Source organism: Diuraphis noxia, unplaced genomic scaffold (genome assembly GCF_037042655.1).
Source record: "Diuraphis noxia isolate RWA-SAM2 unplaced genomic scaffold, SU_Dnox_SAM2 contig0003, whole genome shotgun sequence".
NCBI lineage: Eukaryota > Metazoa > Arthropoda > Insecta > Hemiptera > Aphididae > Diuraphis > Diuraphis noxia.
In genome coordinates this window covers 8,846,688-8,873,681 of record NW_028301713.1, presented here as the reverse complement: position 1 = coordinate 8,873,681, position 26,994 = coordinate 8,846,688, and the positions used below count along the sequence as shown (strand labels likewise).

The window sequence follows — 26,994 nt, the reverse complement described above, 5'->3', positions numbered from 1 at the left end:
TTAAATAATTTTATATCTATATTATGTTAATCTTATTTATAACATGTATAAAAAAAAATAATAAATAATTATAAATGGTTTTATACATTTTATAATGACTTGTAAAAATGTATTATTTATTAAAATTTGAATGGCTCTCATTCAGTCAATTTTGGTTTTAGAGCCATGGTTAATTGGTCAAAATGATTCAAAAAAAAATTCAGTCTATCCGAATTTGGTACCAATCAAAAAACTCGGTTGCTATTAAAAAAAAAAAAATAAGTTGCGTTGCGCATGCGGGTACCGAACTACCGCGAGAGGGTTAAAAATTTGAAATTTATCTGAAAATGTGTATTTATGTACCACTAGCTTGTAAAAAAAATTACATTTATTCCAACATAATCCGCCTGAGAGATTCAGTGTTCCCTAAATTGATGAACACACGGTACAGTAACACAATTTTTGTTAAATATTTATTTTAGGTTCAAATTATATGCATAAAACACTACTAAAACCAATGTGAACCTATGGTCTTCAATTGTGGGGTACCTGCTGCAAAAGTATCTGATACCAACAAAATCCAACATTTCCAGAGTATAGCTCTTAGGAAAATTACAAATGCTCCACCTTTAGTGTCCAACTATCATAGTTGAACTATGCCTTACATAAAGACCTCACAATGAAAACTGTGACAGAAGAAGCTGTAGATTTCTACAAAAGCTTTTATAATCGCCTACGAATCCCACCAAAATCCATTGATAAAGAGCCTCTATACTCAAACTATACCGGGAAACCCCGAACGTCGTCTAAAAAAGAACTGGTGCCGTGACTTGTTATAAATAATAATAAAAATTGAAATAAAAAAAAAAAAGCGGGTAAGTCGTGAATGTCGCTCCGCAGTATAGTAGGTTACAGGTGAGATTATATCATTCTATACGAAAAACGATTCTGAGCAAAGACGGTTTATCCGTCAAGGATATATTATAGATTATTAAAAAATTTCAATTCTTAGATTTTTTTTTTACTTTATTAATAAATACACAATCTATACGCAATCGGCACAATAAGAGTATGAGCTGATGACAATGACAATATAATGAAATTTTGAATGAAGAAGCCACCCACCGATGAAACTTACGTAAATCTTAGATTTAAAAAGACAAAAGTCGCTCAAATATTTTGAACATTTTACAAAGTGTAGGCAAGGCTAATAGAAGTAAACAAACCAAATTTCAAGTTTTTACGAATGTTTTTAACCGAATTACAACAAAAAAACTCCAAAAATTAAAATGTCTATAAATAGCACAAAATTGGCTAAAGCTTTAAACCGTAAGGAACAAAATCCAAAATACAACAAAAAATATCTCTTGTCATTTTTTATTTGAAGCAATATTTCTGGTAAAAACCGTCGTCCGAAATTATTATTTAATATTAAAAAAATCGTGAAATCGTACATTTTTTCTCTTTTAACCGCTTTTATTTCGAGTACAGTTTCGAAAATCGAAAAATGACCTCTCTAAAGTACCAGCTCAAGAATATTACTTTTCAGAAAAATGTTACACTTGAAACTTTTGAGTAAGTTTAGAGGGAGAAAAAGTTTTTACAGAGTAAAAAGAAAAAGAAAAAGAAATAAACATCATTGTAAAACCAATACATTCCTCGCTCCGCTCAGAATCTAAAACACACTTGACGTTCTAGATTCTAAATATCGTTAATTCCCAGCCAAGTGTCACCAATTGGTGATTTATTAATTCAAAATATTCATGTTACTATTATAATGTCACATATATATTTTATTGTGCTACGTTGTACAGATTGTGTACATCAAATTGTAAAATAATAATAAAAAAAAAGTTCAAATTACATTTTTAAACGAAAAAATACGACTTTCGTTACTTTGTTGCTATTCAAAAATATTTATCTTATGGATTTTAAATTTTTAAGTAAATTTTTATATTTTTTACGTACCTAAACGTTTTGAAAATATTTTGATTAATTTTATGGTAATGTGTAACTATACGCCGAAACAATTCAAAGATCGGTATCATAAGTCGATGACCTAAACATATTATGTAACAATAAACAAATAACAATTAAATACCATGAAGATATTATATTTTATATTTTTGTACACACAATGACATTTTAAAATATGATGTCTTTACTTTTTGAAAAAATAAATTTAGCCTACCATCAACTTCGATAAAAAGATTCTCGTAGAAAATTGGATCTTGTTGGTACTTTTAGATAATTAAAATTGAAAATGCTTGGCACTTTTTAACATAATCAGAAAAAAAAAACTAAAAAAATATACGAACACTTGTAAAAATATTTTTAATAATATTGTTTAAATAATTTATTATTGTGTATTATATTATATATTATATAATTTATATACATATATAATAATATAATAATTTATTGTTGATCTTGTTTATAAAAATAAAGTTAGACCATATTTACTCCGCAGAACCGTGTAATAGTAATATTTTCATAAAAATACGTTCACGCAAGTTTATCTTAATCGACTTATTAGCCAACCACTAAAAGCGAGAACTGTTGTTAAACGATCACGCCACTATATCGTCCCACTTTCGGCGGCAATCGAGAGTGCATAAAAAGGCGTCTCAGTGCTTGATTCCGGCATAACACATTATTAGTGCAATTTTATTCGTCGGTAAGTACGAAATAACAAATTATAATTGTACGTTTGCATTGTTTTAGTATTGAGCAAATTTATTCTTGCAGTCTTCACTTCGTTTAACAAAAACCAACCAAAAATCAAAAATGGGCGCAGAAAAAGTATCCATGAACATCGTCGTCGTCGGACAAGTGCAGTCTGCTAAGGCCGCCAAGATCGTCGCCAAAGCCTCCCCAGCCACCAGCCAATTGATGGTGAGTATCTGCAATAATTTATTCAATAATGACAATAAATTATATCACTTCGATTTTTAATTTATACTGTCATGTCTATATTATGACAATGTATGGTTAATGGTTATTATTTTTAATATTTGCATATTAATTTTATTTTAAACTATAAGCACTTTATAATATTGATAGTTATTATCATAATTGTTGGTTTTATTATTAATTAATTGAATCAAGTCAAATTTTAAATTTTATCTCACAGATGATAAATTTAAAATGTGGGCTTTTAAATTAATTAAAAATACTATGTATCAAATGTACCTTTATAAGCTTGTTTTTAAAAATAACTAATTCTATTATAAATACAACAAAAAATTTCAATTTTAACAAAACATTATAATTATGTTATGTAATTTAACTTAAAAGTATATTATGCAAAATGTTAAAAAGGTTGAACTATAAAACTGTAAAAAGTATAATATTATTGTTTATTATTTTAACATTAAACTATATTAATTATGAACTTATTTTTTTCTATTGTTTCAGAACTATTAATTTATCATGTCCATCAATCTCAAGCTCAAACATGCGCCATAGCCCAAACAGTACATTGTAATACATTGTATTGACATTGCAAAATCAATATATTTTCCGTTTTTTTTAAAAAATTTGTTTGTTTTTTCTTCAATCCCTTTACACGTTGTTTACTTATACTTTAACCTAAATATCATAACTTTTAATATTAATTTATACTAAAAATGTTATTAATTTACCTTGCACTTTGTTCAGTGAGAGAACCTGTCGATTCTACACTACCCTATATTTATAAAAAAAATTCGAGACTATACTCGTATGTTTTCGATATTACATGGTAAAAATTTCGAATACCTATCATCAGTAAAATAAAAAAAAAATTACGATCGTTACACACATCGCTCCGCTCAAAATCTAAAGTCAATAATAGATACCTAATCATTGACGAATATATTTGCAAAAACGTTATGTCTTGTCGAACACAGCATCAGCATAAAACTTTTTTAAACTTTTGCTACTGTTGTATATGATGTGAGTTCGTTAGAATGAATAATGTCATGATAATATTATAATTATTTGAGTAAAAAAGTACTATAGACTTTTAATTGAAGTATGATATCATATAACGGGAAAAGTTTTTTCTCACACAATAATAAAAATACAATGTAAATATTAAAAACGTAATCAACGTAATATGATATTAAACTTACATAAATACAATGTTAAAAACAAATAAGTGCATTGTAGTAATCATTATAATGATTATATGTTGTGGTATTCCTCTCACAATCAAACACATCATATCCGAATGCCGCATATACGAAACGGACAAACGGGAAGCAGGTGTATCCAACATTTTATCAGAAGCCCTACACCCAGACAATATTAGTAATATGATAACATTTATAATTAAGTCCGAGCTTATAAATAGTATATAACCTGTAAATAATTGTATATATAATGTGTAATGTGTAACCTATTGTAAACCAACGCCAATGGCATTTGACGCCAAGACTTAATATAAAAAAAAAAAAAAAAATGATTGTATTTCTTTAAAATGAAATTTAGAAACTGAAATAAATTTAGAATAGCAAATAGATGTCATATCAAAATGCTAATACAGTTATAGTTATCGATATCTATATCAAAACTTCATCGAAGGTACTTACAATTTATATTTTTATTAAATTCAAAATTTATTTGATAGAAAATTTATCATATGAAGCCATGAAGGGGACTCGATAAATAAATATTTGTTAGATTAGAGAATGATAACATAATTTCAACAATATTTTTAATGGAATCTTATCTCCTTTAGATTCGAATTAAGCGTTTATTGGTTTTTAATATGATTTTTTTTACTTGTAATAAAATTCATCATTTTTATAATACTTGTATTAATGCCATAAGTTATAACAGTGATAAACTGATAACCGTCAGGAACAGAAACACAGTTTGCCAGAAAAAACTTTCAGCCGTTTTTGTAGATATTAAAAAATCATATTTAATTTTCTGCACCGACAATTTCCATTATAAATAAGACAGGATTCATTTTTTATTCAAAACGCGTCCTTGACATTTCTCATTGTATTATCAATTTTATTTATTTTCATAAAATTATAATAAATACGTACATTTACGACGATGAAATAACTAATGCCAAAAATACGCATTATATGTATTATAATTGTTTGTAGTTAATGAATTATGAATTATATTTTTATTTTTAATCATATACTATATATTATAATGTAATGTAATAAATTATTGATAATACCAAAATAATTAATTAATTTCTAAAACTTATTTATACGTACAACTTGATGTAAGCAAACCATATTTTGGTACTTAATTTTTTGTCATTAGAACACTAGACCGATTAGGTACCGGATTCACAACCCCCCCCCCCCCCCCCCCAGAGAACAAAAAAAGAGTTACTCATTGTAATATCAATATTTTTTACGGGTTTTCTGATGAATTGAACGATGCATACAGTTGCGTTATTTCGATTAGGTGGAGTATCGCTGCGTTTCAATATAAGATGAAACAAATAAGCTTTATCGTTCGATTTTCAAACATTTAACCCCACCCCCTCCCACCAAAGAAATTATTGAAAATACGCCACTGCTGTACAAACACCTCCGCCATATATGCTTTTTATATACATAGATAAAACACCAAGTTTGTAATAATTATTGCCAGGGAAAAGTTATTGTGCGAAATTGTTGAGTTGTTGAGTATTAATATTCCATCGAACTGCGCGTAATAAACAAAACTTATTAATTGACTTTTAAATTGTTTCAATTCGCATTTTATCTATGTTACGAAAGGCGGTGGCTCGTATCCACGCATCGCCTTATTAAACACTCAAAACTTTTCAACGGTTGTGTTTATTTTGATTTATATTGATAGTAAAATAACGGATGCGAGTTTTCCCGAAAATAACACGCAGCAGCGTTCAACTACAAGACGTCCTCGGGCAGTCGTCCAACACAATTTATGTTCAATACGCCAATAATAACGATGTCGTATAAGATGTTCGACGAGGGACTTAATTTTTAACGATTTTTTTTGCATTCCTAGAAAAAAATTGGTGCTCGGTTGGGTTTGGTTTTAAGAGGATGTCAGCGCACTGTTTGTTTTCTCTCTTTGGCCAACCACGCTCATTTACAAAAAACCGACAAAACGCATTTACGCAAAACCATTAATTTTTATATGTTTTTAAGTAATGTTAGAGTAAAATGCTGTTTAAATTGTTTTTATACAATATTTAGACAAATCGATATGTCATTTCCTCAAAAATATTGTTCTATATCTTTTTTGTAATGGGAGATTTTACTCTAACATTACTTAAAAACATAGAAAAATTAATGGTTTTGTATGAATGAGTTTTGTCTATGTTGAGAGCGTAGGCAAGAAAGAGAAAACAAATAGTGGGCTGACATTCTCTTTATAATACAGGAATCACGTCTTCACAGTTGTAGTTGAGTTTCAAATGATTTTGAAGACGAGTAAAAAAAATACATAACTTCGATTAATAATTATTATCAAGAGGTAGTTAATAATAATTTTTTTTTTTTACTGTCTTATTCAATCTGTTGCAGAAAAAAATAATGGAAACAACTGAGGAAGTAATAGATAGGTAACAATAATTATTATTGAAAATGATGTTTAGGAAATCTAAAATTGATCATGCATATAAATAGCTAAAAAATGTCAAATCATTTTTTTTTCAGCTATTATATTGTATGACAAATTAATGTTTTTACAAACATTTGGTCAAGTGTTTACAGTTACCTATTCGTAATTCATTTATGAATTAAGGGAATTATAACCTCACTAAGGTTATAATTTAAGGAGCAACATTTATGCAATTTTTAATCTCGCCTTAGATGACCGACATCTTAGTATTATTATAGTTGTAAACTAGTAATAGTGAAATTCAATGTGAGTACAACTCTCGTACGCGCATGCCCGTGTCAATAACTTGATAACGATGATAAGATTCACCATACGATTTTGACGACAACTCACCTCTATTGTTTAGACAAAACTAAAGTTTGTTAACGTTTGTTGATTTTTAAACTGAAAAAAACGATTAAATTCCGTAGAAAAAAGCCTCTAGTACGCACAATATATTTTCTATTTTTAAATTAATTTTTTTTTTTGAAAAACTTCGTATTTTCAATTATTACATTTCAGTATTTCACGATGAAATTAGATTTAATTTTTACACTGTGTTTCGTACGATATGTAAACCATTTTTTGTCGAGATCAAATTTTGCTTCAGGATAGAAATCGGACAATGTTAAGTAACTTTAAAATTTTGTCAGAACTAAACTTAGGAAGAAAATAAAAAATCAATTTTGTCAAAAACTGAGTTTAGGTACAAATTATCTTTTTTTTTCAATTTTTTTGTTTTCATAATTTTAAGAAAAAACCTAGTACTTACTGAAAATATTTTACTTTAGACCATTAATCATAGTACTGAATTCATTTACATATTAATTTTTAAAATAAAATAAATTTAAAACATCAATATAATATAATATATTATCATATATATTAAACTATTAATATTATTACATAAGATCACACCACCTCACATGTTTTTATAAATTATATATTTTTACAAAAATTATTACTATCGTATAATGTTATACCAAAACATTTCTGCATAATCATTTAGTGTATTAATTATCAATCATTTTATTTATGTAATTTTGTATACAGAGTGATTCATTAACGACGCCAACTATGTTCTACCGTTATAAAACTTAATGATTAATTTATTCAAATATTCTATGATATTTATTCTTTAAGTGCTATACTTAAAAATTTCAAAAACAGAACTTGAACTAATACATTCCTACTTATTATCATTATTATGTTTAATATAGTTAATGTTTTATCCTTCGTGTAGAATCTAAATAAAAAAAATGTTCTAAATAATATAAAAAACAAAAAAGTGCCATGGAGGTTTGTGCTAACAAAATTAATTTATATGAGCACATTTTACGACTGAATAAATAGTATGAATATCTAAGTTTTTGAGTATTTGACATTTAAATATATATAGGAATTTGAAAATGATGTGGTGAGGTGAACATGATTAGTACCCTTGCTAAAAATATCAAAAATTAAATTAAATTATAGTAACATGTTTAATGAATAATAAACAATAATAAAAATATATTTTATTTTAAATTTTAGCTGAGCATTTTTTCCAGGACAGATTCAAATATTGTGCAATATTCAAAAGCATTCTAAATCAAAAAAATAACAGTAATTAAAAAAAACCAACTATCCTACAATGTGAGAGAGTTTTTACTGTAAAATCTGTTTATTTACTAAAAAACAGGTAAGCCCATAACCAAATTTGAAAAATACGAAATATTATAGAATACTCTAAAAACTATTTTGTAGAGTTAAATAAATTGAATAATGTTGTGGTCATTGTAATAATAATATGATATAGTAAAAATTGATTATTATAACATCGTCCGACATACGATATCAGTTAAACAAATCACTTTTATGAGTTCTAATCACGCCACAATAAGCCACATCGTTATTAACGCTGTATAAAAGGACGGACTGATGCTTCATTCTGGCATACATTTTCGTGCAATTATAAACTTCTGTGAGTATCTAACGGAAAATAATAGTTTTTTTTTTTACTTAATTTAAATTATTCATACCTATAATATATTTTTTTGTCTACCTCCAGATTTCACTCTAATCCTCAAAAAACCAACCAAAAATCAAAAATGGGTGCCGAAAAAGTAACCATGAACATCGTCGTCGTCGGACAAGTCCAATCTGCCAAGGCCATCAAATCGGTCGCCAAAGTCACCCCAGCCACCAGCCAATTGATGGTGAGTTAATAATTATGTAGTTTTTTTTTCATTTCAAATGGTGTTTTTCCAACTCGTATTCGACGTTTTGTTGCAATTTTCCTTTCTTTAAGTATGCATACGAAGGCAGGTATATCTATTTAATTTTTTATAAGTAGATAAATTAAAAAATGAATGAACGTTCAATATTTGTCATTTAGCATTTACATTACAAATATTTAAATTTAACTATTTTATTACGATTAAATTTTTATAATATTTTATTATTACATTGTTCGCCAAATTAAATTAGGATTGATTTCAAATAAATAACCAAGTATATGAATAATTATTAAAAAAACCATTTTTGTTTCGTTAGTACCACTAAAAAAATCAATTTAATAATGATTTTGTTGTAATTAAAAATAACAGTGTACTCTTGTATTTTAATATAGAAACTTTATTGTTGAATAATTGTTCGACAAAAGTTTAATTAAATATTAATAATTTTTATTCAATTTGTAATCATATAACATACAAAATTACTTTGATGCAATTTTTGAAAATGTCTAGAACATTCTTTGTAAATGGTCAAAGTTTACATTTATGTTGTTTAATCAATTTTAAAATTTGTTCTACTGTAGTCTTACTACAGGTTAATAGCACTAACTTTTTACTTAAAACGTCAAATTCGTGTCTGCATATTGTTAGAGATAATGAGGTATATTAAACTTCGATCATTCCTTATAATATATTATTTAATTTATCTATATTATATTTTATTGTATTAATCGACTATTTTTTGTTTTTTTCCAGAACTGTTAATTCATGAATTTCACATCAATCTCAAACTCAAAAATGCCGTAGCCCAAACAGTACATAATTTATAATGTGTTTCTAATTATGAAATTATGTATTGACATTGCAAAATAAATCAGTCGCTTCCGTCTAATAACTTGTCTATGATTTATTATTTTAATCCTAAGTTTTTATCATCCTTCATGTCTCTGTTTTAATTTAAATGGAATTTCAGAGTTATAATAGAGTTCTGTTATTTGTTATACTTATTTTAAAATTGCTATATATGTACATATGTACATATGTAATTATTATTGCATAATTTAATTACTATGTTATAGCACCTACTTAGCAATATTAAGTAGATATTTTTAACCAGATTATGGTTTAAGAAGGTATTTTTTGATAATTTTAAGAAATTTAAATCCGGACATTGAACACATAATAAATGAATAGGCAATATTATTTAGTATTGATTATAAATAATAGTGTTTATAATCAATAGAAGTACCCTATTAGATAAATACAAATTTTCGTTCATTAGTTTAAAAATATTAAATGTAAAAAAGCAATACTTTTGTGTAAGCATTTATTATTTAACGCCAAAAATGATCAAATTTAAAATTGAGAATCATTTAGTATTTAACAATTTATAAAATATACAATTGTTATGGATACAGATTGAAAATTCAAAACAATGATTATCATAAATAATTCATTATTAATTATTCAATAATTAAAAAAAAATATGTAACAGAACTTTTAAAAAGATATTTTGAGTTTGGTTTTGGACGAAATCAAATATTTGTTATTTATTTAAAAAAATAACAACGATTTTGGTTATTTTGTTTTGTAATTTTAAAACATTATTCGTGTTTACTTGAAACTTTTAATGTATATTATTATATTTTATACACAGAATGAGATTTTCAAACTGAAATCTTTTCGGCAAAACTGTATTTAACCTATACTGATACTTAATTGATAAAAAAAAAAAATTTATTGAATAACAACACCATTAAATACACTATTAAATTTTATGCTTACTGACAGTTTTCACTAAAAATCTTCTTTTTATACTCAGTGATCTAACTTCATTGAATTCAAATTCAACATGTTCATTACAGTGGTTACTTAAGATACCTATCGTACAGCAGCACATACCCACTTTTTTAGTGGATGTGTTTGCGAAAAAAATAGGTGTAAGAGAAAGGCCTAGATCTTATATATACCTTTCCTAATCTGACCTAACCTATGATACTAATTAAACTTATGTCAAAAATTATGAAAATTATGTGAATCAAAATTAATTTGAAAAATACGTACCTATGTTAGAAAATTCACAAAATGTAATTTTGAATAAAGTTATTAATTTTGTCAGATCTTTCTGTTTCATACTTAAATCACGTATATTTGGATTGATAAAAAATATTAAGCTCGTTTTATCATATTGTAGAGATTCCTATGCTAAGATTTATAAATACACAATTACCGAGTAAAAAAACTAAAATTTAGTGTTAATTATTATTGTGACACAGATTCCAATGCTAATAAGTTAAATAATTTTGGTGCTCTAGACAAGAGTAATGCATTACAAGTGTAGATACATACAATTCTCTTCAGAACAATACAATATATCATAACAATAATTGTCATACATTAATTTAAGAATATATTATTACAATTTTAATATTTCTTTCTTAAATGCTTTAAACGGATATGAATATATAATGTTATTTCATATAAATCATTTGCTGATAGAATATTTATTTATTTATTTTTTTTTTATGTATTATATCCAGTATTCATTGTTAATTAATTCAGTAGTAATTTTCTGTATAATTGTGGATTAATATAATTTAGTATTATAAAATGCATTTATCACTTAAAATAAATAGTAACAATATGGCATTTTTGTTTATTATTTTTTTTTTTTTTTATAATCCAACTATAATAAAACCATTTTTTAAATTAATTTAATTCCTTATTTTGTGTACACTAATTATTGCAATCTTATAATATTTATTTGAAAGAAAAAATAATCTAGATTGGTTTTATTATTAAAAACATTTATTTTTTTTTAAATTCAAAAATATTGTTGGTAGACATATTGTACCCAATAGCCCCATCATGCATGTTATGAGGAACGAATATTTTAATACGTTTTATTCTAAATCATTACTTATGTTATAATCAATCTTAATCAAAAAAAAATTAATTTTATTCTATGCAAATATTATTGCAAATTAATGCTTTGTAAATAAGTCAAAAAATGAAATTATTACGTTTTATCTCACTTGACTATTTTAGTTTTGTTCTATAAAAATTAATAACATCTAACCATTATATTCATTGTAATACATATAAATCATATAATAATGTATTAATTAATATCACAATATTCAGATTGTTGAATCTAGTCGATACGCTCAACAAGTATTCACCAAGGTCAATGACCAAATCAACAAACAATAGATTAATCCTTAAGATTAAAATGTCAACATTTTTGTTGGACATACTTAAGTCGAACCATTAAAGATTAAAAACATATACCATCAATCTATATAATTTTTTTTTAAATAGGTATTTTTAATTAATTATGTTACTTATGACAACACCTTGTGGTTAAAAAACCAAGGATTTGTATTTTGGACTATGGAACAGGAAAAATAAAAATAAAAATAAAACACATCGAACAGTCAAGTTTATCGGAAATTACTGGTTTATTTTGCGGTGTCAATACTTATTATATGAATTACATATTATTGTACTGTCTGGGCTATGGCATTTTTGAGTTTTGGAAGGTATTGACTACATGAATTAACAGTTCTGAAACAAAACAAAAAATAAAAATAAATATAATTGATAATTAATTGAATTTGTATTCAAACATTTCAAACAGCTATTGCTATGTTTTAAAGTGCAATAATATTAATAATTGAAAAAAACATGAAATAAAACAAAAAAAAAGTAATTAGTCAATTAAATATGTTATCATTGATTTAACATTTATTTAGAAACAATAAATTTAAATATATTATTTTTACTCGCATTATTCAAAAAAAAAAAAATTATTCAATTTGGCATCAAACATAAATATCTACTTAAAATAACATATATAACCAAAAGTTTTACGTTAGGTATCAAAGTTGAATTAATTAATAAAATACAAAATGTTTGTATAAAGAAGGTTATTAAATGTTTGTGTTTTTGCTTTCATTTAAATGTGATTTGTTTTAGTATAATCATAACATAACTATAAACAACTTGAAAGTATTTCCAATATTTAAAGTCATCAAAATCAATTGAAAAAATGTTAATGTTTATAGTATAGAAAAGATTGTAGTGACTATATTCCCAAACATATAAATTAGCAATTAAAATGTATTTAAAAATTTTACCAAGAGTTGTATATGTGTCATGTACTCACCATCAATTGGCTGGTGGCTGGCGTGGCTTTGGCGACCGATTTGATGGCCTTGGCAGATTGGACTTGTCCAACGACGACGATGTTCATGGTTACTTTTTCAGCGCCCATTTTTGATTTTTGGTTGGTTTTGTGGATTTAAGTGAAAACTGAAAGCAGAAAAAAAATTGATATTAATATTTTGAAATTAAAATAAAACTCGTATCATCGTTTCGTACTCACCAAAGAGTATATCTGCACAAAAGATTGTGTTATGCTTGAATTAAGTTCACAGACGCCTTTATATACTCTCTTGTTGACTGAACAATACTTACTTATTCGGTGGGAGACGGTGGCGTGATCGATCATTGTAATTGATATTGCGACGACTGCATTTTATCTACAAATTGTGATGCACTGGCTGTGCATATAATGTACGTGAATAAAATAAAACAATTTGTTTGATTATTTAATTCAATTCACCGAGTGATTAAATGGAAATATGGGACATAAACAATAATAATAATAGTAACAACATTATGGTTTATAATAATATAACTCAAGTTTCTTGTATGTTTATATTTTGATGGATTTTTGGTGTAGTCGGCCATTATTAGGTGTTAGTTTAGTGGATAATTTTTTAAGTAAAACTATATTTCAAAATTTTAACCATAGTTATAGCCGAGGACCTACTGAGGTACCGTTTAAAATGAATTTGTTATTTTCGAAATGTCGATGGGAATTCTTATTTATAGATCCCGCAACAACTTTTAGTATTACAGTGGGCTCGGAATTTCGATTTGAGGACCTTATTGTAGTCAGGTTTGGGCAGTATCTTCGACACAATTATATGAAATATCGAGTATCTTGTATCGCGATACTTCAAAGCAATGTATCTCGTATCTAGTATCTCCATACTGATTTTTTAGTATCTTGCCCTTGGAAATTATTTTTCAGTGCCAATAAATCATAAAGTTATAAACTATTATTTATTATGTATTAGGATTTAGGGCATTATGCTATTACTAAAATTATTTTTATTATGTATTTATATAATTTTTAATGTGTAGAATTATTATTGATATAATTATTATTATTTAATTGTTCTGTAATTGTATTGTGGTTATTATTGCATCGTCGACGAGATTACGTTACGTCGTAATTGATTTGTTTTATTTATTACTGAATAAGTGTGAATTTTTATTATTTTAATTGCCATATTTAACGAAGGTGGTCGTCCCCATAATAATAAACATATTTATTTTTAAAAAACCAGTGACTAATTTTATTAAAATGTATCGAGTATTTATTAGTATGGCGATACTCCAAAGCAATGTATCTTGTATCTATAATATCTCGATACTGATTTTTGTGTATCTTGCCCAACCCTGATTGTAGTTATCTTTATGATTCTCTTTGATCGCGTTGTAAGTACACATTTATTGTGAATCACACACACACACACACACACACACACACACACACACACACACACACACACACACACACATTTTCGAGATAATCGTAATATTATTATCTATAATATACTGTAGCACATTAATCGCACAGTAATCGATCGGAAGGTGTTGACAATCAATGGGAGCATACTACTTGCGTCCGAAATTATTATCAGTAGGTGAGTTGCGTCCCGCAAAAAAAGATTCAAAAAGGTCATAGCGTATTTGCGTCCCGGTATACCTTTTTCTATGACCTAATTGCGTCCCGAAAATATCGATATAATCGATATAAAAATGTATATTGATGATGCAAATTTAATACACATAAAAATGGTTATAATGAATTATCAGTTCAATTCAATTGCAATAATAATAATATAAAAATTCATGTTATACATTTTATCATAATAAATATAGTATAATATAATAACAAATAATAAAAAAAATGCATGTTAAACATTTTTTCATCAAAATAATAGTAATAAAAATACAAATATAAGTACAATTTATGAACTATTGATTTTAGTGACACGATACTATCGATTTTAATGATTTTTGAAGATAATTTCGATGATAATAATGTGGCTGACTTGCGTCCCCCAAAACGGGGCGCAACTTACCGGTCAAATTTACTACCTGAAAAATATATTTTTTTTTTTGGGGGACACAAGTAACATGCAGCCGAATCAATGCAGTTGTTACGACCTCGACATCGCCCGGCCTACGAAAATGTGTGTGTTCACGAATCACCGCTAAGCGATCTATCGGTCAACGGGCAATATAGCCAACGACGACCACTTGTTACGATCACGCCACCACGCGGCTCCACATTATGCGAAAATCGCCAGTGTATAAAACAGCGTGCCGGTGCTTCGTTTCGACATAACGCAAGTTTCGTGCAAATCTAATATTCGGTGAGTATAATACGTATTGAGTCTACCTATACACAACAATAACTATGCCCGACGGACAATTCTTCGGTTTTTGCGATTTTTTTTCTTCAATTACATGCGTGTGTGTGTGTTTTTTTGTTTTTGCAGATTTCGCTATAATCCTCTCACAAATAAAACCAACCAAAAACCAAAAATGGGTGCCGAAAAAGTGACCATGAACATCGTCGTCGTCGGACAAGTCCAATCTGCCAAGGCCATCAAATCGGTCGCCAAAGCCGCCCCAGCCACCAGCCAATTGATGGTGAGTTCGTAAATCACGTAATATTTGGTGAATATAGAATTTCGATTAAGTAATACGATGGATGCTTATTATTTTTTTTCAAATTCGAATCGTCATAGATTTATATCTAACATATTTTCGTGTTCGCAATAATTATAATATCTGTCGTCCAGATATTTTTGTTTAATTTCAGAAAAATTTGTCGTTTACCGTAAAAATATGTGTTTTTCAAATATTATCAGTATCACATTTTTCGTAAGACAACAATGTGTTAATCGATTTTATGTTTGTATTTTGTAATCATAATGAATCGCTAAATTAAATATTTATTCCTCTCGCGGAATTCTCGAAATTGTCCAGAACATACTTGTCTGTATGAACTATATGGGAAATTAATTTTTTTGTCATACTACAGTGTTTATAATAGTGCCTACCAATTAATTAAAAAAAAAAAATGTATTTCGACTTATGGCTTCATTCAAAATCAATCAATCTTATTATATTTTGTTCTATCTAGATTCATTACTTTTTTTTTTTTGTATAATATATACGGTGTAATTGTATTAATCGGTCATTTGTTTTTTTTTTTTTCAGAACTGTTAATTTATGAGGTCCACATCAATCTCAAACTCAAAAATGCCATAGCCCAAACAGTACATAATTTTATAATTTGTTCTTAATTATGATGTTGTGTATTGCCATTGTAAAATAAATCATTCACTACAGTCGATTAACATGTCTATTGTTTATTTGTGTGTTTCTAAACTATATAATATTGTCATAACAATTTATAAGTCGATTATAGTGTGCCAAAAAAACTATCTTATAATAATAACCCATATGTTATCGGTATAGTTATATACATATTTTTATTTCGCTTTAATTGAAAGTATATACCAACCGTTGTAATATGATACGCTTAAACATGGTATATTAACAAGAAAATGGTTTCGATGTTTCGACTATACTGTTGGAAAATTGTGTGTTTTCGTCCCAAATATTGAATTTATTAGAGACGTATTCATTGGAATAATGGTAAATTATAACAGTAGGTAGGTACAAGGATTCGTTATAGTAACATATTATTACTATTTATTATTCCAAATGACTATTGTTTACGTTAGTTTCTTATAGTTATGTCTAGGTACATATTTTTTCATTCAACAGATAATAATAAATAATAATAATTGTAATTAAATGCAAAAAAAAAAAAAAAAATAGAACAAATATTTTAATAAAAAATTATCTCATAAGACAGCAGTAAACTCGTCATATATAACAATATTGCAAGCGATGTTAGTCTATATAAGTGCATATTTTTGTTTTTCATATTATATTCATTAGACCTACCAAAAACATTATAAACGTTGTTATACCTGATATTTAGATTTTAATTCTAAATTTGAAGTCACGTATTACTTTAAAAGAAACTAATTATTGTTTAGGGAAACGCATATTAGTTAAAAATGTTATGATTGAAGTTAAGTACGAATTTATATTGTGATTTTTATTACGACAACACAAGTTCAATGATTTGTCCATGTATTATTAAGCTGATGACTAAATAAATTATCAACAATTAATCGCGAATAGCTACCTACTCGTGTAAAATATGCACAATATACAGCCCAGATTTAAAAGCAACTTGCGTTTCCGTTAAATTTAGATCAGTGATACTCCCGCGTATACATATAGTTTGATTTATTTTCGCTTTTTAGTGAATGTTTTAGATAACAATTTATACTTAAACAAGTAGTATATATTTGTATGTTCACAGCCAGCTTTTCCACGGTAAAAATTTGTTTTCAAGGGGAAAATTCTCGCTTGGAGCACATTGATTTACCGCGTAACACAATACGGTGATTACACAAGATTGTCCACCTATTTGCCCCTTACACAAAAATATTTACCGTATCAACTATTTTTTCCCTTTTTTTTTTAAATTTTTTCAATCAAATATCGCTAATTTTTATAAAAATTATATTTCAAGTAAAGAACACAAATTATTTAATAAACTTTTTTATTTTGTTCAATAAAATTACACAAGTTTCCAATTATGAAGAATAAGTCCACAGCAAAAGCATTCGACGATATCTTCTACTCCTGTATATTTTAACCCACATTCAGCTAGAGCATATTTATTTTGAAAACAATTTAAAGGAAAATGTTCGAAAGATCTTTATCTTGAATAAATTGAAGTATATCCTGGATGGGTTGGAACTGAATTATTTCGTATACGATGAACTAATGATTGAAAATCGCTTGAAAGTTTTGGTAAATTCATTTCTTTAATTAATTGAAATAAAAACTTGAAAAAACACAACTCGAATACACGACGAATCAGCAGTAACTAAATGTAAAATTATTAACTTGCAACTAAATAGTAGAAATTAAATATATAAATTTTTAAAAACTAGAACAGTGTAACCAACGTGATTAAAAACATATAAACAATCTCCCTGTAATTTTTATAAAAATTAGCTATATTTGATTGAAAAAATTTAAAAAAAAGGGAAAAAATAGTTGATACGGTAAATATTTTTGTGTAAGTGGCAAATAGGTGGACAATCTTGTGTAATCACCGTATTGTGTTACTCGGTAAATCAGTGTGCTCCAAGGGAGAATTTTCCGCTTGAAAACAAATTTTTACCGTGGAAAAGCTGGCTGTGAACATACAAATATATACTACTTAAACATTTTAGATTCTGAACGGAGCGGTGAATTTGTATTGATTCAACAATGTTGTGTGTTCGTTTCATCAAATTTTGGGGTAACAAAAATGCTTCGATTTTATAGGTTAAGTAACCTAACCTAAGCATTTTTTTTTTTTTTTTTGACAGGAAAGTGAGTCTAGTTGGTAATTAGCAAGAAAAAAAAAATACGAAAAAATCGGCAACTTCTACGCATAACCCGTAAAAATATTTTTAATTCGTTTATTACGACTCCAGTTTGTCTAACTACGATTCATTTTAAGGGTGTTTCGAGCAAAAATAACAGCAAACAGTATGTTTGGTATTTGTTACTATTTAAACGTCGGTAATACTATTAACAGTAAGTGTATGAATATTACTTCGTATCAGACAAGAACGTGATATTCATAGGCATAACTGTATATGGGTAGGCTCGTGTAACCACCGAAGTACCACACCGCACTGATTAGTGATTGACTCATCGTATATTGCCATGAATATTATAAGAAGCAATGTTTTGCTTAAATGACACTTCCGGGTATTCCGTTCTGACAAGAATAATTATTGATATTATGTGATATGTGTTAGCTATAATATGCAATTTTCAATATTTTTACTATACTATACGTATATTATAATATCAAGTATTAACTGTTAAAATGCTAAAATAAAAACGATAAATTGCCCCCCTCCCTCTGGCTGCTCCTCCGCTGCAGAACGGTAAGTGGTGAGTGGAGAGTGGGCCCCACACGCCCGCCTTCTTATAAATGAGTCTTACACTTCTTCACATCTTCCATATTTTGTAACGTTGAAAAAATACGTAGCATTTAGACAACAATTGTTGACCACAACATAGGAAATATCAGACGAATTAGTTTATTATTTCTATTATATTATTATTATTATATTGACATGTTACTTGCAGTTAAACAGTCATGTAATAGCATTTCATCAAATATATTGAAAGCAGTGTGTATGTTTTTTTTTTAAATTTTTCATCAAATTAAAATGAAAACTCTATAACGAATCCGAAGGGACCATGTGATTTCTTTCGTAATAGAGAGTAATTAATAGGTTTTAAATCAAACCAACCAAAGAGTTTCGTTATAAAGAGTTTTCACTGTAATATCAAAAAAGTATTTATGTCAATGAATATTAATTAATATTATATAAGATTCATTTTTCAATCAATATATGAATGAATAAAATATAATATTACGAGTAAACGTTTCAATTATTTGTACTAATTTTTTAAATTATTATTCGATATTTAGTATTTATGCAATAATTGCAATATTTTAATACCAATATGAAAACAACTATCAGAATTCCAAAATTCTTTACTATTAAAGAAAAAAAATTTTTGAATATATACTAGAATATTATTGTTAATTTAACTATCGTCAGTGTTAGGTTTAACGAATATTTAAATACGTTAAAAAAATAATTATTTATTTATTGATACCAAATGTATTATAATCTTTATGCTAGAGCAGTACATCTATAGCATAAGACTTATCAGCTAATACTAATGTAAATAATTAATTAATTAATAACAAATACAATATGTGATTTGTTAATCATCGATTCTTGAAACAAAGATTTTTATCTGCCGTTTTGGTTGCATAGTTTATGTTAGTTACCACTTACCACATATTATGTTTGTTTCGACGAAAAAGAACACATTTTCAGTTTAAAAATAAAACTCGAATCAAAATAATCAATCTGTGCAGTCTCGTCCCAAAGAATAAAATAATGATTGTCATAATAACGAAAACGTTTTTTTTTTTTTACATTTTTATCAACACCAAGTAACTTTCTAAGTCTAAAAGCTGAATAAAGTTCATCGATATCGATCGTGCAATATTATTCTAATAATACACCTATTACTCCACCGTTATATTTTTTTTAAATAAAAGCATTCAACGAGTGATCGACATTGTCTATGATGACCGAATACTACCTATAATATTATACATGTCTGACTTCGGCTTAATTTTAGTTGAAGTCCTTTATATCAAGCTGACAACATTTAGATATTACAATAGTCAAATCCAAAACTATTACACTAAAAACCCTTTGTGCACGAATATTATAACAATATTCCTGCAAAAAAAATATTATTCCGATTTCCGCGTGATTTTATCGTCTAAGTACCTACTCGATATTCGTGGTCACATCGACATGATGCAATAACGATAAACAGTGCCAAATGTTAATGATATCACACCACATCGCCTACCTCGTAATTAAAATATTACAAACAATTATCATGGACATTGGATGTAGGTAATGAATAAAAAATAAGACCAAATTTTTATGATATGTACATCGGAAATCGCTGATTTATTTTGCGGTGGCAATACTGATATTATGAATTACATATTATTGTACTGTTTGGACTATGGCATTTTTGAGTTTTCGATGGATGGACTACATAATAATTAACAGTTCTGAAAAAAAAAAAAAAAGTCTATTAAAATGGATATTTTAATAATAGTTATATCATATAATATTATACAATTTTTCTATTATGATCATAAATGCATAATAATACAATTTTGCTATATATGAAGAAGAATTCGTATGTGTTCATACCATTCAAACGAAAATTACCTAATATTATGTTTTTAAGTGCAATTAAAAAATTACTAAAAAAATGTTCCAATACATCTAAGATCAAAAGGGTAAAAACTGTAAAAAAAAAAATATATAATATCAATGGAAAAACCTGATTAAATGATATTATGAATGATTGTTAAGATATGTTTTGGTATGACTATTTTGTAAAATATAATGATCGCCTACATTTATCTACATTTAAAAAAATATGCAAATTCAAACTTTGTACTTAATTTTACAAAACTAATTCTATCTCAAATAAAATATTGAACAGACAACATGCAAATATAAAAAGTGTCTAATCAATGGGTATTATTCCTCACCTACGATTAAAATTTATAAGATAGATGAGCATTATAGAAAAAAAAAAAATAAGGGAATAGTCATTAAAATGTTTATGAATTTATATTATTTTCTTCTTGTTGTTTTTTTTTTTTTTTAAACATATACAAAACTAATAGTAATAATAGTGCAATAATCTTCATAAAATCCATAAAAATTTAAACCATACTATTTATATATATATAAAAAAAATGTATATTATATTGTATGACGTATTGTGTTTGTTTCTCCAAAAGTTGTTTGAAACACAATATTATAATTGAAGTTGAACAAAATCAGCAGCAATCCCACACTGCATTTGAATAATGTCATAGTAGTTATAATATTAAAAAAATCGCACTCACCATCAGTTGGCTGGTGGCTGGGGTGGCTTTGGCGACCGATTTGATGGCCTTGGCAGATTGGACTTGTCCGACGACAACGATGTTCATGGATACCTTTTCAGCGCCCATTTTGGTTGGGTTGGTTGGTTTTTGAGGGTTAAAGTGTAGACTAAAACAACAACAACAACAAAATCGGTTATTTATTTGAAACAAACAGTGCTGATATTACAGTTTCGTACTCACCAAAGAATAGATTGGCACAAAAAAAAAATGTGTTATGCCGGAATGGAGATCTCGGACGTCTTTATATACACTTGAACCAGCTTGAAGTGGGGGGCGGTGGCGTGATCGCGATATTATATTATTACTGTTATACCGTTAGACAACGGCCGTGTTTCGTCGTAAAACCATAATGTTTTATCACACCATCAAGTCGAATATGAAGGGTTTTAAAGGTCGAATGCCGTGTAATCAAAGAGAAAAATAATTTCGGAATCCACTTAATGCGTTTACGTTTAAATATACAAATCGTAATAACGAAAGGCGAATGTTTTAAAGGTAAAGGTAATAAACACACACTATAATTTCGTCGCCGTAAAGAATTTTGACGTTAAAACGAGAAGAATTTTTTTTTCTTGCTTCGTTTCAAAATCAAATTTCGAACGAGTTGTTAATTACTTCTAACTTTCTAAGTAGCTATTAATTAAACTTCCGACGAGCGAATAAGCGGTGTACCAACGTTTTTCGTCCCGTATACCTCTCCGCCCTTCACACCTATATTTTGCATAATGCCTATTATAACTTAATGCATAATAAGACGTTATACCTACTCGTTTGAAATTTGATTCATATAACATGCCCATCAACATTCTTGGAAAAATATTATTATTTGTTACATTATAGAGTTGAAAATTTTTTTTTACTGATAATATTACTGATAAAAAATAAAACAGATTATACAGGGCGATTCTTTTATCAAACAACACTCATTATTTTAAAAAGTGTTGACTTTTTTCCAATTTTTTTTTTTTTCAAAATTGTAGATTTACACTTTTCTTGAATTGTTTATTTCTTTTTTTAAATTTTATTAATTTTATTAACCTTTATATTTATTAGATAAACCACTATCATCTTTTGATTTTCAAATGGTAACCTATACTTAAAATTTCATAAATTAATAAAGCTATTTTAGATTCTAAACGAAGTGATGAATGTATTGATTATTATTATTATTATTATATGTGTTGATCCTTATAATTTTTTAGTTTTTTACTTTTTTGAATGACAACCTAGAGTTTTAATTTCATATTCCAAAGCAGAATATTTTTCTAAGTATTTTGATACGTAAAAATCGAATTTTGAACGAGTAGTTTATGAGTTATAAGTATTTAAAGTTTAGATTGGCAGAGTGGAGTGGTACGGGGTTACCCCTCAAAATGTTTGTCCAATACTCCGCTTGTCTAAACTTTAAATACTTATAACTCATATACTACTCGTCCTAAATTCGATTTTTATGTATCAAAATGTTTAGAAAAATATTATGCTTTGGAATATGAAATTAAAAAAACTATGTTGTCATTCAAAAAGCAAAAAACCTAAAAAATGATAAGGATAAAATTTTTTTTAAATATAATTATTTAATAAAAGCGTTGGTTTTTTGACAACTTGAAACCATGTAAGAAAATATTTTGAAAAGTCAATACTTTTTTATGAGTGTTGTTTGATAAAAGAATCACTCTGTATTTAAGACGATTAACGATCCATTCCAATTTTTTTTTTCATTATGAAGATATTAAGACCTTTTTAGCGCACCACCCGCGAGATTTCAGCGCGTACCACTAGTGGTACGCGTACCGTATAGGTTGAGAACCGCTGGAGATTTATACGACTGGGCTGCACCATCCTGTATACTATTATTATCGTTGTTTATTTTTACAAAGCTCCGGTTAGGCGTACTGCGATTTATTATAATCATAATATTATTACCACTGCGTTTTATATTTTCGTCGGAAATTTTCGGAAGGGTTTACAGTATTTTAATTCATTATCCGTATAACAATGGAAAAGATTCCCGCCATATCCGTCGCAAACGAATATATGGCGCGTATATGTTGTCCCACGCTGGGCCGTTAAATCGTTTCGGACTCGATAGATTTATAGACATAGAGTATTATATCGCTATGTATATTATATATATATATGGCAATGGTGTTATTCGATTTTAAATTGTCCACCAGCGGCGGCGGCGGCGTAGTGGTGTAACTTATGTGCAATTTCGCTTCGCATTTCGGCGACGAAACCCAAAATATATTACACCCGAGACCGACCTCGTGCAAACGATAACAAACGACGACAAGTGTCGTTCTCGTCTGCAGTGTGGCACCATTTCGGCCGGTGACGTTTTCGTTTTGCTGGAATAGGCGAATATACGCGTAATTTATAACCGCGACGATGTACAACTCGCTGCTGCTGCTGCTGCTGTTAATACCGTCCGGTTACCTGCGACCACTAACCGGGTATATACCACCCTGCATATTGAAATATAGTGTACGGCGTATTAAAGGCGATGACTGAGAGTTCACCAATACTATAATATAGTCCACCAATAACATAATAGATATTATTATTAGATTCACCGCGGAGATTGTGTCAGCATTTTCGTTGGTTATAAACGGTTACCACAGCAACATTATTATTTCAGACTGAACTGGGTAGGTACACATTATGATGAAGACATTTTACAGTTTTCGGTTTTGATTTTGATTTCGTTTCATCAACGTCGCGTTTTAGAGACAACGGTTATCTACGATGAACATAAAATTATAGTTAAGCGTCGTTGTTGATCGAATAACATTTGTAGTAATATTATTTCATAACTATTATTTTTTTACTTGATAATTTTTCCTATGATTCCTTATCTGCTGATATCTTTTCTCAATTTATATTTTATTACTATTGTTTCTTACAATTCTGTGTTTTTTTGAAAATTTTTAAAAATAGGCCCAAACAGGTTTACAATTTTCAGGTAAATTTTTGATAGTTATTGTTGTTCGAACGTGCTATTCTCACGACTTTGGTACACTAATAACTAGTTTAGCTCACGTGTAGGCTACCTATTCCTGCAAGGCTTTTGCAGGACAATCCGTTTTTGATTACCGCTTGATAATTTGGTTAAAAAATTAGAACCTTTTCAACGGATTGAGATAAAAATAATAGAACTACGTGTCCGAAAACGAATCCTTAGAGTTGCATGTGTACGGATTTTATTGACGAAAAAACCTCTGGCTCTCTTCATTATTTTATGAATCTGTCATGGGAGTTTCAAAGCTCAATCCTCTCGTGAACAGGTGGCCAAGGTTGGATCAAAACTGTACGCTAAAATTACTGTTTAAATAAAAAAATATAATATAATTTCATAATTCGTACGTGAATACAGCGGATTGCAAGCATTTATACAATAAACATATCAGATGAAGATTTTATAAATCACGGAGATCCATCTCGATTGCCTGTAAATTGTCTAATAAAACAATAAATTATCTATGTCTGTCAAAATACAAATCGACTGAAACGCTTGCTTGAGATATTATATTATTTTTTATAAAATGTAAAAAACATCTATTCACATTGGCTCCTAAAAAATCACGATTTTCCAATGATCCATACAATATCTCGTTAGACATTTCATGTTCCGGTTGCCAGTTTAAATGATATTATTCTAATGAATGTTCCTCCATGATTCGATCTATGAGAACTTAAAATCATATCAACGTTTATTTTATTTATTCGGATGTCATATTATAATAATATAGGTACACGCTGTTGTGTGGTGGCCTTAAATGTTGTTTGTGTATTGAAATATTTGACTATATATGTTATTTTTTCATATATCAACAGATTCTGTTTTATTATTATTTCCACATCAGAGAAATCCTCAATCAAGAACGGACCTCGAAGTCATTCAATTCATTACCAAATGCAAACTACTATTATAGTTAACCTACAGTATTGTAAATAAATTGCACTATTTAAATTGTAAATATTTAAAAAAAATTGTATTTTAATTTTAACCCAAATAAAAAAATATCGACTAATAACTTTAGCGGTTAAAGCATGTAACTCTGTAACTCTCTTTAAATAAAAAAATAAAATATCATTTCATAATTCGCACGTGTAAACAGCGGATTGCAAGCATTTATACAATAAACATATCAGATGAAGATTTTATAAATCACGGAGATCCATCTCGATTGCCCGTAAATTGTCAAATAAAACAATTATCTATGTCTGTCAAAATACAAATCGACTGCATTTAAAAATGTAATAACATTCGTAAAATATTTCAGATCGAAGAAGATACTAGAAAACGGTGTCTTTAAAATAAGAAATGCATTTACGAATTGAATCATAAACGATTCACTAGAAATCCGTATTCTGTGAATTCGTATAATAATATGTGCGTAAGTATGTTTCATTTTTTTATGGGGACTTAAAAAATATTTACATTCAAAATATTATATTGTCGATTCTCGTGGACTGCGATACATGCCAGAAAAAAAAGTCTAGTCGCGCTATTGTGTCGCGCGACTAGATAAAAAAATAAAAATAATGATAACTTTCACTTTTTGTTGTTCGGATCTCATCGGAAACAAACTATTAATGCGTAATTTACTATATTATGATAATAATATTATTGTGCGGTGAGCGTAATCAGCTGGTGGCACCACTTTGACGTCGACCAATACGATAACAGACATCGAGGCACCTGCGATCACGCCACGCCGCCCGAAATGATAAACACTAAATATTTTTATGGATTTGTGTTGCGCAACATACAAATGGCGCGTCTTGTTATAGTCATTATATTTTGGAATAGATGAAAAAAAAAACATCCAAAGTCTAACGAACTAGAATTATTAAGTAAATTCTAAATAATAATAAATTACAATTTAATATGCTCGTCACAAAAGGGACTGTTGAAGTAACGGACATATTGACAGGAAATAAAGTTTAAACACTAAAATATACGCATAACTATCATTGGTGCAATACCTAATTAACATGTCATAGTGTTCGAAGTCTCGGCAGAATCGGTTTCCAACAAACTGGAAAGTGAAAATCGGGAAATATCGATTGTGTTTTTTCCTTAAATCGATTATTGCCGGTATTACAAGGAGCTAGTTTGGGGATAAACGTAGAGAAAAAGACAACTTTCTGCAGACAAACGACGTTTTTTCGATATCTTCAAATAAAAAAAATTACCTGTTGATTTACGTTGAAAAGTCGTATTTGATAAACATACTGCGCATAATATTATTATCAATCAAATAAAAGTTACAAATAAAAATTGGCACGATAATATAATGTAACATCGCTGTGGTTTTTTTTTTAAATGTATTATAATATTGTTTTCCTTAAATTTATCTGTTTCGACAATACGTTAGCTGTAATAATAGGTAGGTA

General features: G+C 27.8%; 5 long non-coding RNA genes across 5 annotated transcripts in view; 3 read left to right on the top strand and 2 right to left on the bottom strand.

Moving 5' to 3' along the window:
- Positions 1-2,506: 2,506 nt before the first annotated feature.
- LOC107163518 (uncharacterized) lies at positions 2,507-3,596 on the top strand. The gene is made up of 3 exons (XR_001506012.2): positions 2,507-2,656; positions 2,728-2,874; positions 3,397-3,596. It is a non-coding gene; the product is annotated as an uncharacterized LOC107163518 (long non-coding RNA).
- A 4,634-nt stretch (positions 3,597-8,230) lies between these two features.
- Positions 8,231-9,675, top strand: LOC107163531 (uncharacterized). Its single transcript, XR_001506024.2, has 4 exons — positions 8,231-8,245; positions 8,311-8,527; positions 8,615-8,762; positions 9,537-9,675. It is a non-coding gene; the product is annotated as an uncharacterized LOC107163531 (long non-coding RNA).
- A 2,547-nt stretch (positions 9,676-12,222) lies between these two features.
- Positions 12,223-26,994, bottom strand: part of LOC107163530 (uncharacterized) — a 32,712-nt gene continuing 17,940 nt past the window's right edge. Inside the window, exons 2-4 of the long non-coding RNA XR_016191249.1 lie at positions 13,168-13,345; positions 12,949-13,094; positions 12,223-12,347 (exon numbers count right to left, since the gene is read on the bottom strand). This is a non-coding gene — a long non-coding RNA (uncharacterized LOC107163530). The remainder of the gene's footprint in view (positions 12,348-12,948; positions 13,095-13,167; positions 13,346-26,994) is intronic.
- LOC107163529 (uncharacterized) lies at positions 15,139-16,288 on the top strand. The gene is made up of 3 exons (XR_001506022.2): positions 15,139-15,295; positions 15,422-15,575; positions 16,149-16,288. It is a non-coding gene; the product is annotated as an uncharacterized LOC107163529 (long non-coding RNA).
- Positions 20,559-21,930, bottom strand: LOC107163528 (uncharacterized). The gene is made up of 3 exons (XR_001506021.2): positions 21,775-21,930; positions 21,553-21,700; positions 20,559-20,697 (listed from the first exon to the last, which is right to left on the bottom strand). It is a non-coding gene; the product is annotated as an uncharacterized LOC107163528 (long non-coding RNA).